The sequence below is a fragment of the Martes martes genome (assembly GCF_963455335.1).
Source record: "Martes martes genome assembly, chromosome: 4".
In the NCBI taxonomy this organism is placed as follows: domain Eukaryota; kingdom Metazoa; phylum Chordata; class Mammalia; order Carnivora; family Mustelidae; genus Martes; species Martes martes.
Window position 1 is genome coordinate 161886269 of NC_137891.1, and position 14323 is coordinate 161900591.

A 14323-nucleotide genomic window follows, 5' to 3' on the forward strand; every position below is an offset into this window, starting at 1 on the left:
ATCCCATACACTGCACACCTCTAGGGACTCATCCGTAGTTTTACTGCCCACTAGGAATCACAATTGGGACAAGAAGCTTGGTGGTCAGAAGCTACAGAGATACGTCCTGACACCTGCTGGTGGCTGAGGGAGACTTCATCTGCTAAAGGTGGGAACTGTTGATGCTTTTGAGTTCAAAAGTTCGACAATTATTGTTTCACACTTTTGTGTCAAACTTTGGCATCATTGCGTGGATACAAAGATGAAACAGAGTGGGTTCCTGCTCTCAAAGAATTCATAATCTCAGGGCATACTCTTTAGCAGGGAAAGAGAAAGACACACACCCAGATAATTTAAATACTTTGTGGAAGCTGTTAGGATGTGTGTGAGATAATAAAAAATATATACTGGTGGCACAGAGCTCCTAAAACCCTTGTAAATTCCTAAGTGATAAGAGCACTAGGAGCAACTTTTGTTCTGTGGAGGTGGCTCTGGGTGGGCTCCTGGATGGCTCCTGGAAGGGACTGGTCACCAGAAAGACCAAGCCCTGATTTGAAGCTTGGAATTTTCAGCTCTGCCCCTCCCATTTCTACAGAGAGGGGAGGGGGTTAGAAATGGAGTTAGTAATTGATCATGCCTATGTGAGGAAGCCTCCATAAAATCCCAGTAGTATGGGATTCAGAGAGAGTCCCGGTCTGTGAGCCATCCATGAATTGGGTGGGTACGCAGCCCCTCTGTTTCCATGGGGACAGAGCTCCTGTGCTTGGAACTCTCCCAGACCTCATCCAATGCATCTCATCATCTGGCCATTCATTTGTATCCTTTGTCATACCCTTTACTAAACTGGTAATGGTAAGTACTTCCCCAAGTGAGCCACTCTAGTAAATTAACCAAACCAGAGGAGAGGGGTATGGGAACCTCAGATTTGTAGCCACTTCAGAGAGGTGTTGTGGGTGACCCAGGTACCTGCTACTGGTGATGGGCATCTGAAATGGGGGACAGTATTGTGGGACCGAGCCCTTAATCTGTGGGATCGGCTGCTATCTCCAGGTCGGCAGTGTCAGAATTGAGTTAAATTGTAGGACCCCCAGCTGGTATCTCAGAGAATTGCTTGGTGGGGGAAAACCTCCGTGTATTTGGTAACGGAACTGTCCGAGGTGAAGTGTTGTATGTGAGTAGCCAAGGAGACACACGGGTGTGACACACCCGCCCCCACCCCCAATGATGCGGTAAGCTCAGAGGCAGGGAATTTAGTTTACTCTGCTGCTCCACACGTGGAACACTCTGTAGCTCCCACATTTACCGCTTTTCATTTCAGCTACAGACAGAGACAGAGTGAAGTCTTTCTGCCCCCAATGCAAATTTTTAGGAAAGGGAAATTAGTATGTTCCCCCCATCCTGCCCCTGGTCAAATGTCCTTCTCTGGTCCAATCACTGTGACCAATGTTGGCCACAGAATATATACGTGACAGCCAAAGTCCCAAGGGGTGGTGTGGGAAGGAGCAGTTCTCAGAGAAATGGTGCTGCACTGAGCGGGCAGGATACTTGGCTCTGGTCTTTCTGTAGCACTCAAACCTGATTCAATCCTGCCACCTTCTCTGCCTGAGCAGCTAAGAGCTGCTGGAGAAAAAAAAAGCTGCACAAAGATTTGTAGAAATTTCAAATGGAACTTCCAAATGGGAAAAGGTCCCCTAGGCACTGTGATGGTGGTGGGGTGGGAAGGAATGGTGCTAGGTGGGGGTTGAGCATTGCAAAGATTGATTTGATTGAGGGGAAGGGGGCATCTGGGTGGCTCAGTTGGTTAGGCATCTGCCTTTGCTCAGGTCATGACCCCGGGGTCCAGAGTTGGGCTCTGTGCTCAGCAGGGAGTCTGCTTCTCTTTCTGCCCCTTCCATCCCCCTGCCCCCCCGCAGTCTGTTCTCTCTCTCAAATAAATAAAATCTAAAAAAACCCCCCAAAACTCAGAACTGAGATTTTGTAGGCACTAATTCATATTAACAAGGTTTAGAAGGAACCGATGTTCAAATCCTAAATGAGAATTTATTAACTTACAAAAAATACTTACGGGCATATCAACCCTCCCCAGGGCCCAGTGAGATGGGAATTATTCTTAAAATGCACTGAATGAATAATGAGAAACTAATAAACCTATTTCACCAGGGGCCAAGGTAGAACAAGTTTGGTAGACAGAGCCCAGGGGGCTTGTGATTAAATCTCTGCTGAGGGTCTCCAAGTTACACAACTCTGGTGTCCAGCGCCAGATCTGGCTTCCCACTACACCACCACCAAAGGCAGAGCGGCAGAGACCACCCTGCTGAGGTCTTTCCCTAGGAGGGCACAGTGGGGAAGGGCTCAGATGTAGGCATGAAGGTAGGACTTGGAGACAGAATGGAGTCCAGTGCCGGGGCCACAGAGAAAGAAAGATCGGAAACTGTCGCAGGCTCCCTGGCTCAGACCCAGGCCAGCGGAGGGGAGGACTCATTCATCCAGGGCCAGCCCAGGAGTAAGACTGCAGAGCTGCCTAGCCCGGCCCAGACTGGGTGTCAAGGCGGGGAGGGGATTTCATCAGGTTCCCTCCCCCTGGGCCGGGCGGCTGGGAACCTGTTGGGACGATTTTAGTTTGGGGAGGGACGGAGGGACCGCTGACAGGGCGGGAACGACAGGGCAGCAGAGGCAGCCCCTCGGCCTAGGCAGCCTGGAACGCGGTGGGCAGCCTGTCCTGGCTGGGACGACGTGGGCCTCCCGAGGTAAGTGCGGGAGCTGGGACCCGCGGAGCGAGGCCCTCCAGGGGGAGGAAGGGGCGGGGCAGAAAGCGCCCCGGGGCAGAGCGGGAAGGAGCCTGCGGTGGGACACTCTTGGCAACCTCCCTTCCGGACTAGTCTTCAGGATGGCCGCTTGGGATCCTGCAACTTCCATTTTAAAAGTAGGATGTCGAGGGGCGGCTGGCAGGTTCAGTCCAAGGAGCATGGGACTCTTGATCTCGGGGGTCGTGAGTTGTGTAGAGATTACTTAAAAAAATGAAATAAAATAAACGTACCATGTTGAGTCAGGAGTGGGGGGCTGACTCTGGCTTCTCCCCCAGGGACATGGCGGGGGACCAGGTAATGGCATTCTTCCCAGCCCTGGTCAGTAACTGGCCTTCTCTCCCTTCCTCCCATGTTTCACCATAACCAAAACCCCTTCCACACCTTTGTCCCCCAACATTGCCCCCCAACCCCCTCCAGCTGAGCCAGTTCCTAGCCCTCCTGGGCTGGCCGACGCCTCGCGTGCCCCGCGCTGGAGACCGCTGCCAGGGAGGACCTCTTCCTGCTAGGCGCCTCCGCCGGGGTTGTTTCCTCCTTCCTGGTGTGGGTGTCTGAGGGATTTCGCTCATTCATTTGTTATTATTCACTTGTTTATTCATCACTGTTTGAGCATAAACCGGCATTACAGGGGAGGGGACACACAGTCTCTGCTCTTCCCCGGCCTGGGGAAACTGCCCTTTATTTCATACACATTTAATAATGAGGAGCTGGTGCGCCCTGTGGCATAGGTAAGATTATTTTGAAGTTGACTAGACAGTTGGATTCCTATCCCGTCTTTCCTGTTCACTTCCTGAGCCCCCGTTCCCTCATCTGTAGAGTGTTGTGTGTGTGTGTGTGTGTGTGTGTGTGTTTTAAGATTTTATTTATTTATTTGACAGAGAGAGGGAACACAAGCAGAGGAAACGGGAGAGGGAGAAACGGGGTTCCCCGGGAGCAGGGAGCCCGTGCGGGGCTCAATCTCAGGATCCGGGATGGTGATGTGAGCCGAAGGCAGACGCTCTATGGCTGAGCTACCCAGGAGCCCCTGTAGAGTGGTATTGCTATGAAGATGACATGAGAGGGAGCTGGTCAGGCACCAAGCCGGTGACCCGCAGGCAGTGGGTCCTTAATAAACACCAATGCTCTTCCTTTCTTCTTTAGCACACCGCTCCCCCTTCCCCTCGCGCGGTCCTGCCTGGAATCTCCGACCGCCACCTCCCCCTCTCCATGGGTTTGTGAAGATCTCTAAGACGACCCCTGCTCTCGAAAGCACGTAGGCAGACGTGTAAACCCAGAATGGGTAGGGAAGGGGGGAGGTGGAGAAGGGAGAGGAAGACTCAGAAGGGGTGGGGATGGGGCGGGATGGGGAAGGGGCCTCCCGTGGGTCTGTGGTAAGAACACCGAACCAGGGCTGGGACTCCAGGGAAGGGAGATGAAGTTCCCGGCAGGCTCCCCTGCGGTGTTTCTGAATTTGCAGTCACACTGAGCAAGTGATGGGAACTACCAGTTCCTAAAACCAACTCTGCCTGGCTTCAGGCTAAGGGCTTTTAAATGCATTGTCTCATCCCCGTTATGGTATTACTATTCCCATTTTACGATGAGGAAATGGAGATACAGGGAGATACAAACAGGCTAAGCCTAAGGGGTTGCCTAAGGTCACATGGCTGCTAAGCAATGGATCCAGAGTTCAAATCTAGATCAGACTCTATCTGTGCTCTTTGTCCAACTCCTTGCTTTGTCCAATTCCTGTGTATCAGAGAGAACAAAAAGGGACGTGATTATTCTCCCAACTTCTTAGACACCAGCTTCTCACTTCCTTACATCTCCTGCTCTGGGCTGCTTCATCCCTATGGGGAGGAGCACACTCCTTCCTGATTCATTAATTCATTTACTTATTCACCCATCATTTATTCAGTCAAGTGCTCTGTTGGGCACAAGAGGGCAGGGACCACGTCTGTGTGTTCACAGTTGTGTAACTGCACCTTGGGTGTCCCTAATACAGGAATGTTTGATAAATCCTTTTGTAAATGGGTCCAACAAACATTTTTTTTTAAAGATTTTATTTATTTATTTGACAGACAGAGATCACAATTAGGCAGAGAGGCAGGCAGAGAGAGAGGAGGAAGCAGGCTCCCCGCCAAGCAGAGAGCCCGATGCGGGACTCGATCCCAGGACCCTGGGATCATGACCTGAGCCGAAGGCAGAGGCTTTAACCCACTGAGCCACCCAGGCGCCCCAACAAACATTTTTTGATGCATTCTGTGGGCTCCCTCATAGGGATTCATAGATGAATGAAACAGAAGCTCTAGCCTCAAGACCTACATAGAGGAGATGGAGATAATACAAAGAAGGCATGGTACCCTAGACAGGAACAGAGGCTGCAGAGGGAACGATGAGCGTCATTTAATTCCACCATGTCTGCCTTGTTCTCTACCATCTACAGGGCCTAGCCAATGGCAGGCTCATGGTAGATGCCTGTAAGGCTTTGCAGAGGAGATATTTAGGACAGAGTCTTGAAGGGGGTGTTAGAAGTTAGAAGTGTTAGAAGGGGGTGTTAGAAGGAGAGGGACTCAGTCTGATTAAGCGCTCAACTCTTGGTTTCTGCTCAGGTCATGATCTGAGGGTTGTGGGATTGAGCCTTGAGTTGGGCTCCATGCTCAGCACGGAGTCGCTGGAGATTCTCTCTCTGTCCCTCTCCCTCTACCCCTCCCCTGCTTGCTCTCTCTCTCTCAAATAAATAAATAAATAAATAAATAAAATCTGGAAAAAAGGAAAAAAAAAAAGTTCACCAGGAGAACAAATTGGGGAAGGAAGATACTCTAGCAGAGAGAGATGCTCATGCAAAAGCTTAGTGGAGGTTGGGAGCTGGAATTGCTAGGAGCTTAGTATGGCTGAAGGGTAGTGTCAATGGAAGAATGAAGGATAAATAGGCAGGACTCAGGCCATGAACCTTGCTTAAGGAAAATAGATTTTACACCAAGGGTATTGAGTAACCATTGAAGGGATTTAGCAAAAGGAGGACACCATCTGACTTGTATTTCAAAAGTGTGGCTGAGGCATGGGGGGGGGGGTCAGGGAAATGGCACCAAGACCTCAAGGCCTGATAGGGTTCCTCTCTGTCTGAGGAAATGAGCCTTCCTCTTTAGGACTTTCTTTTTAGGACTTCTTAATGGTTCATGAAGGGCCTCCTAACTTGCCTTGTGTCCTAATCTACTGTGCTTCGTCTTCGGCTGTATGTTGGGTTACAGCTAATCTAGTCTTTCTAATAGAAATACTGAAATTTACAAGTGATTTACATTTGTATAATCTGGAGCAAATTCTGGGGTATTCAGCTTGCTGATTTGTGCTTTCTTATGTAAAGGAGAGAGATGGAGTTGCAGGGGGGCACCAGGAATTGTGCTGGGCTCTGCATGTGGTGTGAGAGTTTGTGTTGAATATGGAACTGAGGGTACACAGATGTGGATAGGTTTCAGAGAATCAGTTTCCAGACCCTCAGATTCCACAGGTATTCCCTCCTGAAAGCAATCTGCTTGACTGGATTCTTTTTTTTTTTTTTTTTAATTTTAGATTTTATTATTTTTATTTTTAAGTAGGTTCCCACAGCCAACATGCAGCCCAGTGTGGGACTTGAACTCATGACCCTGAGATCAAGACCTGAGATAAAATCAAGAGTTGGACACCTAACTCACTGAGCCACCCAGGCACCCCTGACTGGATTCTTTTAAGTTCTCCTTGTGCACTCTTTCCTTCCTCCCTCCTTCCCTTCCTCCCTCCCTCCTTCCCTCCCTTCCTTCCTTCCTTCCTCTCTCTCTCTTCCTTTCTTTCTTTGTGGGCTTCATGCCCAATGTGCAGCTTGAACTCAAGACCCTGAGGCTCAGGGTTGCCTGCTTCACTGCGGAACCAGGCAGGAGACCCTAGTTCTGCTTTCATTATTTCCTTTCTCTGGCTTTGCTAGATTTGTTCTGAAACAGTGGTGCATTGCCCAGGGCTATAAAAACCAGAAGGACAACTGGAGGATGCTTTGTTCCTGAGGGATCAGATAAGGTAAACTGAAGGGGTGGTACCTTACTGCAGACTCTTGAAATTTACTTTTCATTTTATTTTATGATTATTTTTTAAGTGAGCTCTACACCCAATGTGGGGCTTAAACTCATGACCCTGAGACTGAGAGCCCGACTCTTCCGACTGAGCCAGCCAGGTGCCCCAGCAAACAGAGGTTTAACAGGCTACTCAAGGTCACAGAGCTATTAAGTGGCAGAATCAGGACTTGAACTCCAGAACTTCCCCTCTAGACCTTGTGCTTTATTATGCTACTTTGCTTTAAATTGAAGTGCCTTAGCTCATTATCTGGGTATTGTAGAATTAATTGGGACCTGAATTGGTTGTCTTGGGGATGCAGATATACTCACTGATAGAAATGTTCAGAAATGAAAGTGGGTTTTCTTACAGACAGAAAATTATTCTGCTTTGGCTAATCGGTTGGACAGTGAGCACTGGCTTTGACAATTGGATTACATGGTAGACGTTTTCCAAAAACTGAACTAAATGTGTAACTCCAAGGTTTAGATGAAAACATACCTAAAGCATGTTTCTAATAAGACTATACCAGAAAATTCTGTCTTGGTACCTATTTTAACTTGTGAAAAAGATTTTCAGACATTATTGTAAAATGTGTATGAGGGTCATAGCTTTTTCAAAACCTAATGTGGATTCGTGTGCAAAACAACATGAGAACTTCTGGCATATGGCTTGTACCGTCACTGGCCATGTGTGTCGGGCTGGGGATGAGGCTCCTGATGGGAGAGCTGAAGGGGCTTGTCCACAGGTAAGCAGAGGCAGAAGTGAAGCAAGATCAGGCATTTCTGATGTTGTGATTTCTTTTACTCCATACTTCTACCTCCTTCATTTCTTGATGGTTCACTCAGCAAACATTTGCTGAGCACCTACAAATGGAGTAAAAACTACACATTTTCTAATTTTTCTGGAATTTATATTCTAGTAGAAGAGAGTAAAGTGAGTAAACACATCCTATAGTTTTAGATAGTATCTAGTGCTGGGAGCAAATAAGTAGGGGAATGTGCTAGAATATATGGGGTGGGCAAAGGGGTGGGTCAGGGAGGACTTCCTAGGGAGGTGCTTCTTGTTATGAAGGAGGCAGCCTTGTGTATATATGTTAGAGTGTGTGGGAGGGGTGGAGGAGAGAGGTTTAGGTCAATCAAACGGCAAGTGCAAATACCCTGAGGCAGGAGAGAGTTTGGGGTTAGGAACATGAACTTGTGGAAAACAATGTGGAGTCCTTTAAAAAATTAAAAATGGAAATAGCATACGATCCAGTAATTCTAATTCTGGGTATTTATTTGAAGGAAACAAAAAACACTAATTCAAATAGATATATGCATCCCTATGTTTATTGTAGCATTATTTACAATAGCCAAGATACGGAAGCAACCGAAGTGTCCATCAGTAGATGAACGGGTAAAGAAGATGTGGTATATATATATAAAACGGAATACTACTCCGCCATAAAAAAGAATGACATCTTGCCATTTGTAACAACATGATGGATGGACCTAGAGGGTATTATGCTAAGTGAAATAAGTCAGACAGAAAAACAACTACCATATGATTTCACTTATATGTGGAATCTAAAAAACAAAGCTAATGGATAAACAAACAAACAAAACCAGAAATAGACTCATAAATACAGAGAAGAAACTGATGGTTGCCAAAGGGGAGGGTGAGAGATAGGCAAAATAAGTGCAGGGAATTAAGGGGCTAAACTTCCACTTATGAAATAGATAAGTCATGCGGATGAAAAGTACAGCATAGGGAATGTAGTCAATAGTACTATAATAATGTTGTATGGTGGGGCGCCTGGGTGGCTCAGTGGGTTGGGCCTCTGCCTTCGGCTCAGGTCATGATCTCAGGGTCCTGGGATCGCATCAGGCTCTCTGCTCAGTGGAGAGCCTGCTTCCCCACCCCCCCCCCCGCCTGCCTCTCTGCCTACTTGTGATTTCTCTCTGTGTGTGTCAAATAAATAAATAAAATCTTTAAAAAAAAATAATGTTGTATGGCGATAGATGGCAAGTACACCTGTTGTGGTGAGCATTTTGTAATGTATATAATTGTCAAATCATTATATTATACACTTGAAACCAATATAAAATTTTATGTCAACTATACTTCAATAAAAGGATACATATATTTGCATATAAAAGAAAGAATAGAGATGTTGGGGGGAGAGTGGTAAAATTCCACAAAGAAGGCAGGAGCTAGGTCATGCAGGACCTTACCAGCCCTGGCAAGGATCCTGTATTTGTATTTGAGCTGCTGTAGTCTGATTTATGGTTGTATTGGTTTGCTTTGGGGAGGGGGGCAGGAGTGAAAGCTGAGATGGAGAATATTTCAGGTAGGACACCAGCAGTCTACTCTGTGGAGGGTTACCAAGATGAACAATGTCAATGCGAAGACAGAATGGTATGGGATGTCATTCTGTCTTCTTGTTCTGATGAGTATGTTGGTAACTATTGCTGTGTTAACAAATCACTCTAAAACGTGGCAGCTTACAACAACAATCATTTTATTTTGCCCTGATTCTGTGGGTCTGGAATTTGGGCAGAGTCCTGCTGAGTAGTTCTGCTCTGTGTGGTTCAGCCGGGGTCACTGACTTGGCTGTCTTTAGTTGGTGGATGGGTTGGGCTGTAAGGTCTAGGAAGACTTCACTTAGGAGCACCCAGGTGGCTCAATCGGTTGAACATCAGACTCTTGGTTTCCGCTCAGGTCATGATGTCAGTTGGGGTCCTGAGAGTGAGGCCCCCCGCCCCCCCGCACTCAGCAGGGAGTCTGCTTGGAGATTCTTTCCCTCTTCCTCTGCCCCTTCCCCTACTCCCACACGCAGGCATTCTCTCTCTCAAATAAATAAATCTTAAAAAAAAAAAGCCTTCACTTATACATAGGTCTGGCATCTCGGTGCCCTTCCACATGGCCTCTCTGTCTCCATATGAATAGATTGGGTTTCATCATAGCATGGTGGCTTCAGGGTAATCAAGCTTCTTTTTAAAATTTTTAATTAATTAATTAGCTAATTAATTAATTATTTCTACAGATTTACTTTTCTTTTTTTTTACTTTCACAAAAACTTTACTTATTTTTAAAGATTTTATTTATTTGACACACACACACACACACAGATCACAAGTAGGCAGAGCAGTAGGTGGTGGGTGGGGGGGTGGGTGGGGGGAGGTGGGGGGGAAGCAGGCTCCCTGATGAGCAGAGAGCCCGATGCAAGGCTTGATCCCAGGACCCTGAGATCATGACCTGAGCCAAAGGCAGAGGCTTAACCCACTGAGCCACCCAGGTGCCTCCAAGAATTTTATTTTTTAATTTAAATTCAGTTAACTAACATAAAATGCATTATAGGTTTCAGAGGTAGAGGTCAGTGATTTTTCAGTCTCATATCATACCCAGTGCTCAACTTTCTTTTTAAATTACTTCTTTATATTTTTTCAAAGTAAGCTCTACACCCCATGTGGGGCTTGAACTCATGACACCGAGAGATCAAGAGTTGCATGCTCTGTTGACTGAGCCAGCCAGGCACCCCAGTAGTCAACCTTCTTATGGTTTTAGGCTTCCACAAAGAACAAGAGTGGGGCTGCAGATCTCTTAGGGCCTGGCCTTGGGATATGCTACTTCTGCCCCATATTACTGGCCTAAACCTGTCACAGCGCTGGCCCAGATTCAAGGACAGGAGAAATAAACCCCACCTCTTAGTGGGAGGAATGGCAAATGATAGACGCCATCTGTAATCTATCACCCTAGGCTTCTGGGAACTGATTAACCGTAATCACTCTGATGGGGCTGAGTCACTTATAAATCTAAGCCACAGTATACTGTGTTGGGACAATTTATAGATCTTTGTTCCTCCCTGGATAGGGAGGACCTGGGAATAGGAGGTGGATTTTTTTGTTTTTTTCTTATGTTTCCAGAGCCCAATGTACAGAAGACATTCAGGCAGTGCTTGTCCAGTGAATGCACACATCACATAAGAATTCATTGCTTCTCAAACCACAGTATAGATAAGCATCCCTTGAGGAGCTGTCAAAAGGTATGGAGATTCCTGGGCAAGACCCCAGCCCAGACCCTCTGAATCCAAATCTCTAGGGTAGGGGTTTTTAGTCTGGGCTGAACGTTAAAATATACCAGCACTTGGGCCCTAGCCCCAGAAGCTCTGATACCATTGGTAGACGAGCTGGGCTCATGAGCTCAGATGTCAACATTTTTTTACAAGCTTCTCAGATTATTCTGATGTGTAGCCAAGGTTAGGAACCACTGCCATAGGATGAGAGAACCAGCTATCTTCCCCTGACATCCCCAGATGATTCTGATGGAGGTGATCTATGAGAGGTGACTGTCTTCAGTTTGCCCAGGACTGTCCTGATTTTAGCACCCCAAGTCCCACATCCCAGGAAATCCCTAGTCCTCTGCAGTCTCGCACAGCTGGTCACTATCGATGGACCAGGAACATTGTAGATGAGGCAGTGAAAGCCCTTTTGAAGAGTAACTACAAATACCTAATGAGAGCCATGTTTCTGCCTCTTTACTCATAGGACTGAGGGAGTAGTACCAGAATGCCATCCAACAGAGTCAACTCCCCGAATGAAGGTGGAGATGACTCAGGGTCAGTGTTTCCCTTCAGCCCTGTCCTCTGGTAGACTGGGTTAAGCTACTTAAATAGGGTGTCCAGCTCTGGGAATTCTTCCAGACTGTATTCCTTAGTGTATGGGAGGCAGCTTTGGAAGACTGGCCACAATCAGCAAGGGTGATGTGTGGAGAATAGTATAATATGTATATGATATGATATGATAGATATGATATGATAGTTCTTGTGTCTCTATGCTAGTGAGTACTGTTACTACTATTACTTACATTGTGATCAGGTACAAAGTTGTATGTCCTACCCTAGGTAGTGCTGGGGGAAACAGTGCGGATAGGGGAGAGCCCCTCTAGCCTCAGAAAAATGGGTTTGTGTCTCAGCTTTGGTGTGACTAGGTTGCTATGTGATCGGGGATGACTCTTTTGCTTTAGTGGTTCATCTGTAAAGTGGGAGGAGTATGACGTCATCCTCACAGAGCAGCAAGGAGGGACCATTGAAATAGTGTAAGTGAAAGTGGCTGGAGCCTGGGAAGGGGGTATTGTGATTGTTGTTGAGTGGGAAAGACAGAGATTATTCTGCTAAGAGGCCTTGCTTGGGACCAAGGCCATGGCTCCCCCACCCTGAACCACAGCCCCAGCTGCGTGGGATTCCAAGGAAGAAGCTTTTACCGCGTCGTGGGCGCACACAGACCTCAGGAAGCAGGGTGTCTCTACCTTAGTTGTCCTCACAGTGAGTGCAATTTTGCTTTGCTTTAGGAGTAAGAAAAACTTTTGGAAAAGGAGGTTTTTGAAGGCGTCTGTTTGTTTGTTTGTTTGTTTGTTTGTTTTTAAATTGTCCGCTTATTTATTCCAAGTGTATCCTCAGAGATGTAGCAAGAAGAAAACAACCACAGCCACAAACCCGTAATATTGAAAAGCTGGTTCTTCATTTCTGTAGCTAAAAAAGCGCTCTTTCAGGCTATAACCACAGAGACTGCTGCAGGCCTCCGGAACGGGCCATAATGATGGTTTGCAGTGTGATGAAGGAGACTGTTAATCTCTGTGGCCCAGAAGCCCAATCCGTGGCCTCTCCAATTACCCAGGTTGCCTAGCAACACCACCAAAAGCCCCCCCACCAGGCCCGGCTGGGCGAAAATTGGGTACACCCAGCACAGCCTGCCGCTCAGCCTCCTGGGCTCCCAGGCCACATCAAGGCTGGACTCAGCCTTGGCAGGGGCCCGCCTGGTACTAATCAGTGGGTGGGGCCAGCTCTTTAAAGAAACAATTCAGATATTTAAAACCTACTCATGTGAATGCAACTAGGAAAGCAGCACAAACTCATGATCCAAAGTCTCTTCTGCCAAAGACGAGTTGTCCTAAGGTGGGTGGCCTTGCCTGTGCTCTCCTGGGTGAGGTGAAGGAGGGAAGGGGAGCCTGACTTAGACATTTGGGTTCTCGGAGAGGCAGATGCTTTTCCCTTCCTGGGTGCCTGTGTCCATCCCGACTCCCTGTGGCAGCAGTGGGAGTGCTGGGGATTCCCAGCCCCAGACTCTGGGCCGAGGACCTGCCACTTCCATGGCTCCCATTTGGAAACTCCTGGGCTGTAGTCCAGGTCTGTTTGAGGAGCTGGAGGAAGAAGAGGGAGATGAGGGTAGAGGGAAGGATAGGATGAAAATAAGCTAAATAAAGATGTCCACTTCTTTAACACTTGGTGCCCAGAAATCGCAGGACAGAGGAACACACAAGGTCTGTCGAGTGAGACATCCCGGGCTCCTCTCCTAGCCCTCCCCTCACTGGCTGGGTTATCTTGATCAAGTTCCTTTGGAACCCTGAGTTTCCTTATCTATACAATGGGGGTGTTATGATCTTATTTTTTTTAACTTTCGTTTTTTGTTATTATCCTGTTTTTTATTTTTTTTTATTTTTTTTTATTTTGTTTTTATTTTTTATTATCCTGTTTTATAAGGTTCTTGTGAAAATTAATGAAGAGAAGGTTCATCAGGTGTTTAGCACAGAATCTGTAAGTGCAGGACACCTGGGTGGTTCATTTGGTTAAACCGGTGCCTTTGGCTCAGGTCATGATCCCAGGGTCCTGGGATCGAGTCCCACATCGGGCTCCTTGCTCAGTGGGGAGCTTGCTTCTCTCTCTGCCTCTGCCTGCTGCTCTGCCTGCTTGTGCACACTCTCTCTCTCTCTGAAAAATAAATAAATAAAATCTTTAAAAAAATCTGTAAGTGCTCACTATTTTTTTTTAAAGATGTATTTGTTTATTTGTTTGAGAGAGAGAGACTGAGCAAGAGGAAGAGAGAAGGAGCAGGAGGAGGGGCAGAGGTAGAAGGAGGCTCCTGGCTCAGCAAGGAGCCTGACCTGGGGCTAGATCCCAGAACCCTGGGATCATGACCTGAGCCAAAGGCAGACGCTTCCCACTGAGCCACCCAGGCGCCCCTAGTAAGTGCTCACTATTATGGCAACTCTTCTTATTTCACTTGCTTGTTACAATAATTCTGTAAGATACTGAGGGGAGAAAAGGGGTGTATTTTATAGCCGAGGAAACTGTGGAACAGTGAAATTAAGGGGTATGCTGGGAGCAGAACTCAGCTCTTCACAGTGCCAAGCGCAAAGACAGGTGACAAGCCCTTTGGTAGCCATTACAAGATGGTGGCTTTGCTGGTCTCCTCTGATAGTTCAGGGATGGCAGAATGATATGGGGGTGGGGTGGGGCAGGGTGCAGAGGAAAAGGGTGGTAGAAGGCACTTTTCAACATAAAGTGATACAAGACTCGTGGTTTATGTGGTCTGGACAGAATTCCCCTCTCCTTCCTTCCAGTATTCTTTACATAAACTTTTTTTTATTTTGGAATAATTTTAGATTTACAGAAAAGTTGCAGAGAGTTTGTTTACCCTTACGCAGATGCTGGTATTTTCTGAACA

General features: G+C 47.1%; 1 protein-coding gene across 1 annotated transcript in view; it reads left to right on the plus strand.

The window, feature by feature from the left end:
* Positions 1-2596: 2596 nt before the first annotated feature.
* The window catches only part of RHBDL2 (rhomboid like 2), a 50534-nt gene continuing 38807 nt past the window's right edge, over positions 2597-14323 (plus strand). The window contains exon 1 of the mRNA XM_080802805.1: positions 2597-2726. The gene's annotated coding sequence lies outside the window, so the exon portion shown is untranslated. The remainder of the gene's footprint in view (positions 2727-14323) is intronic.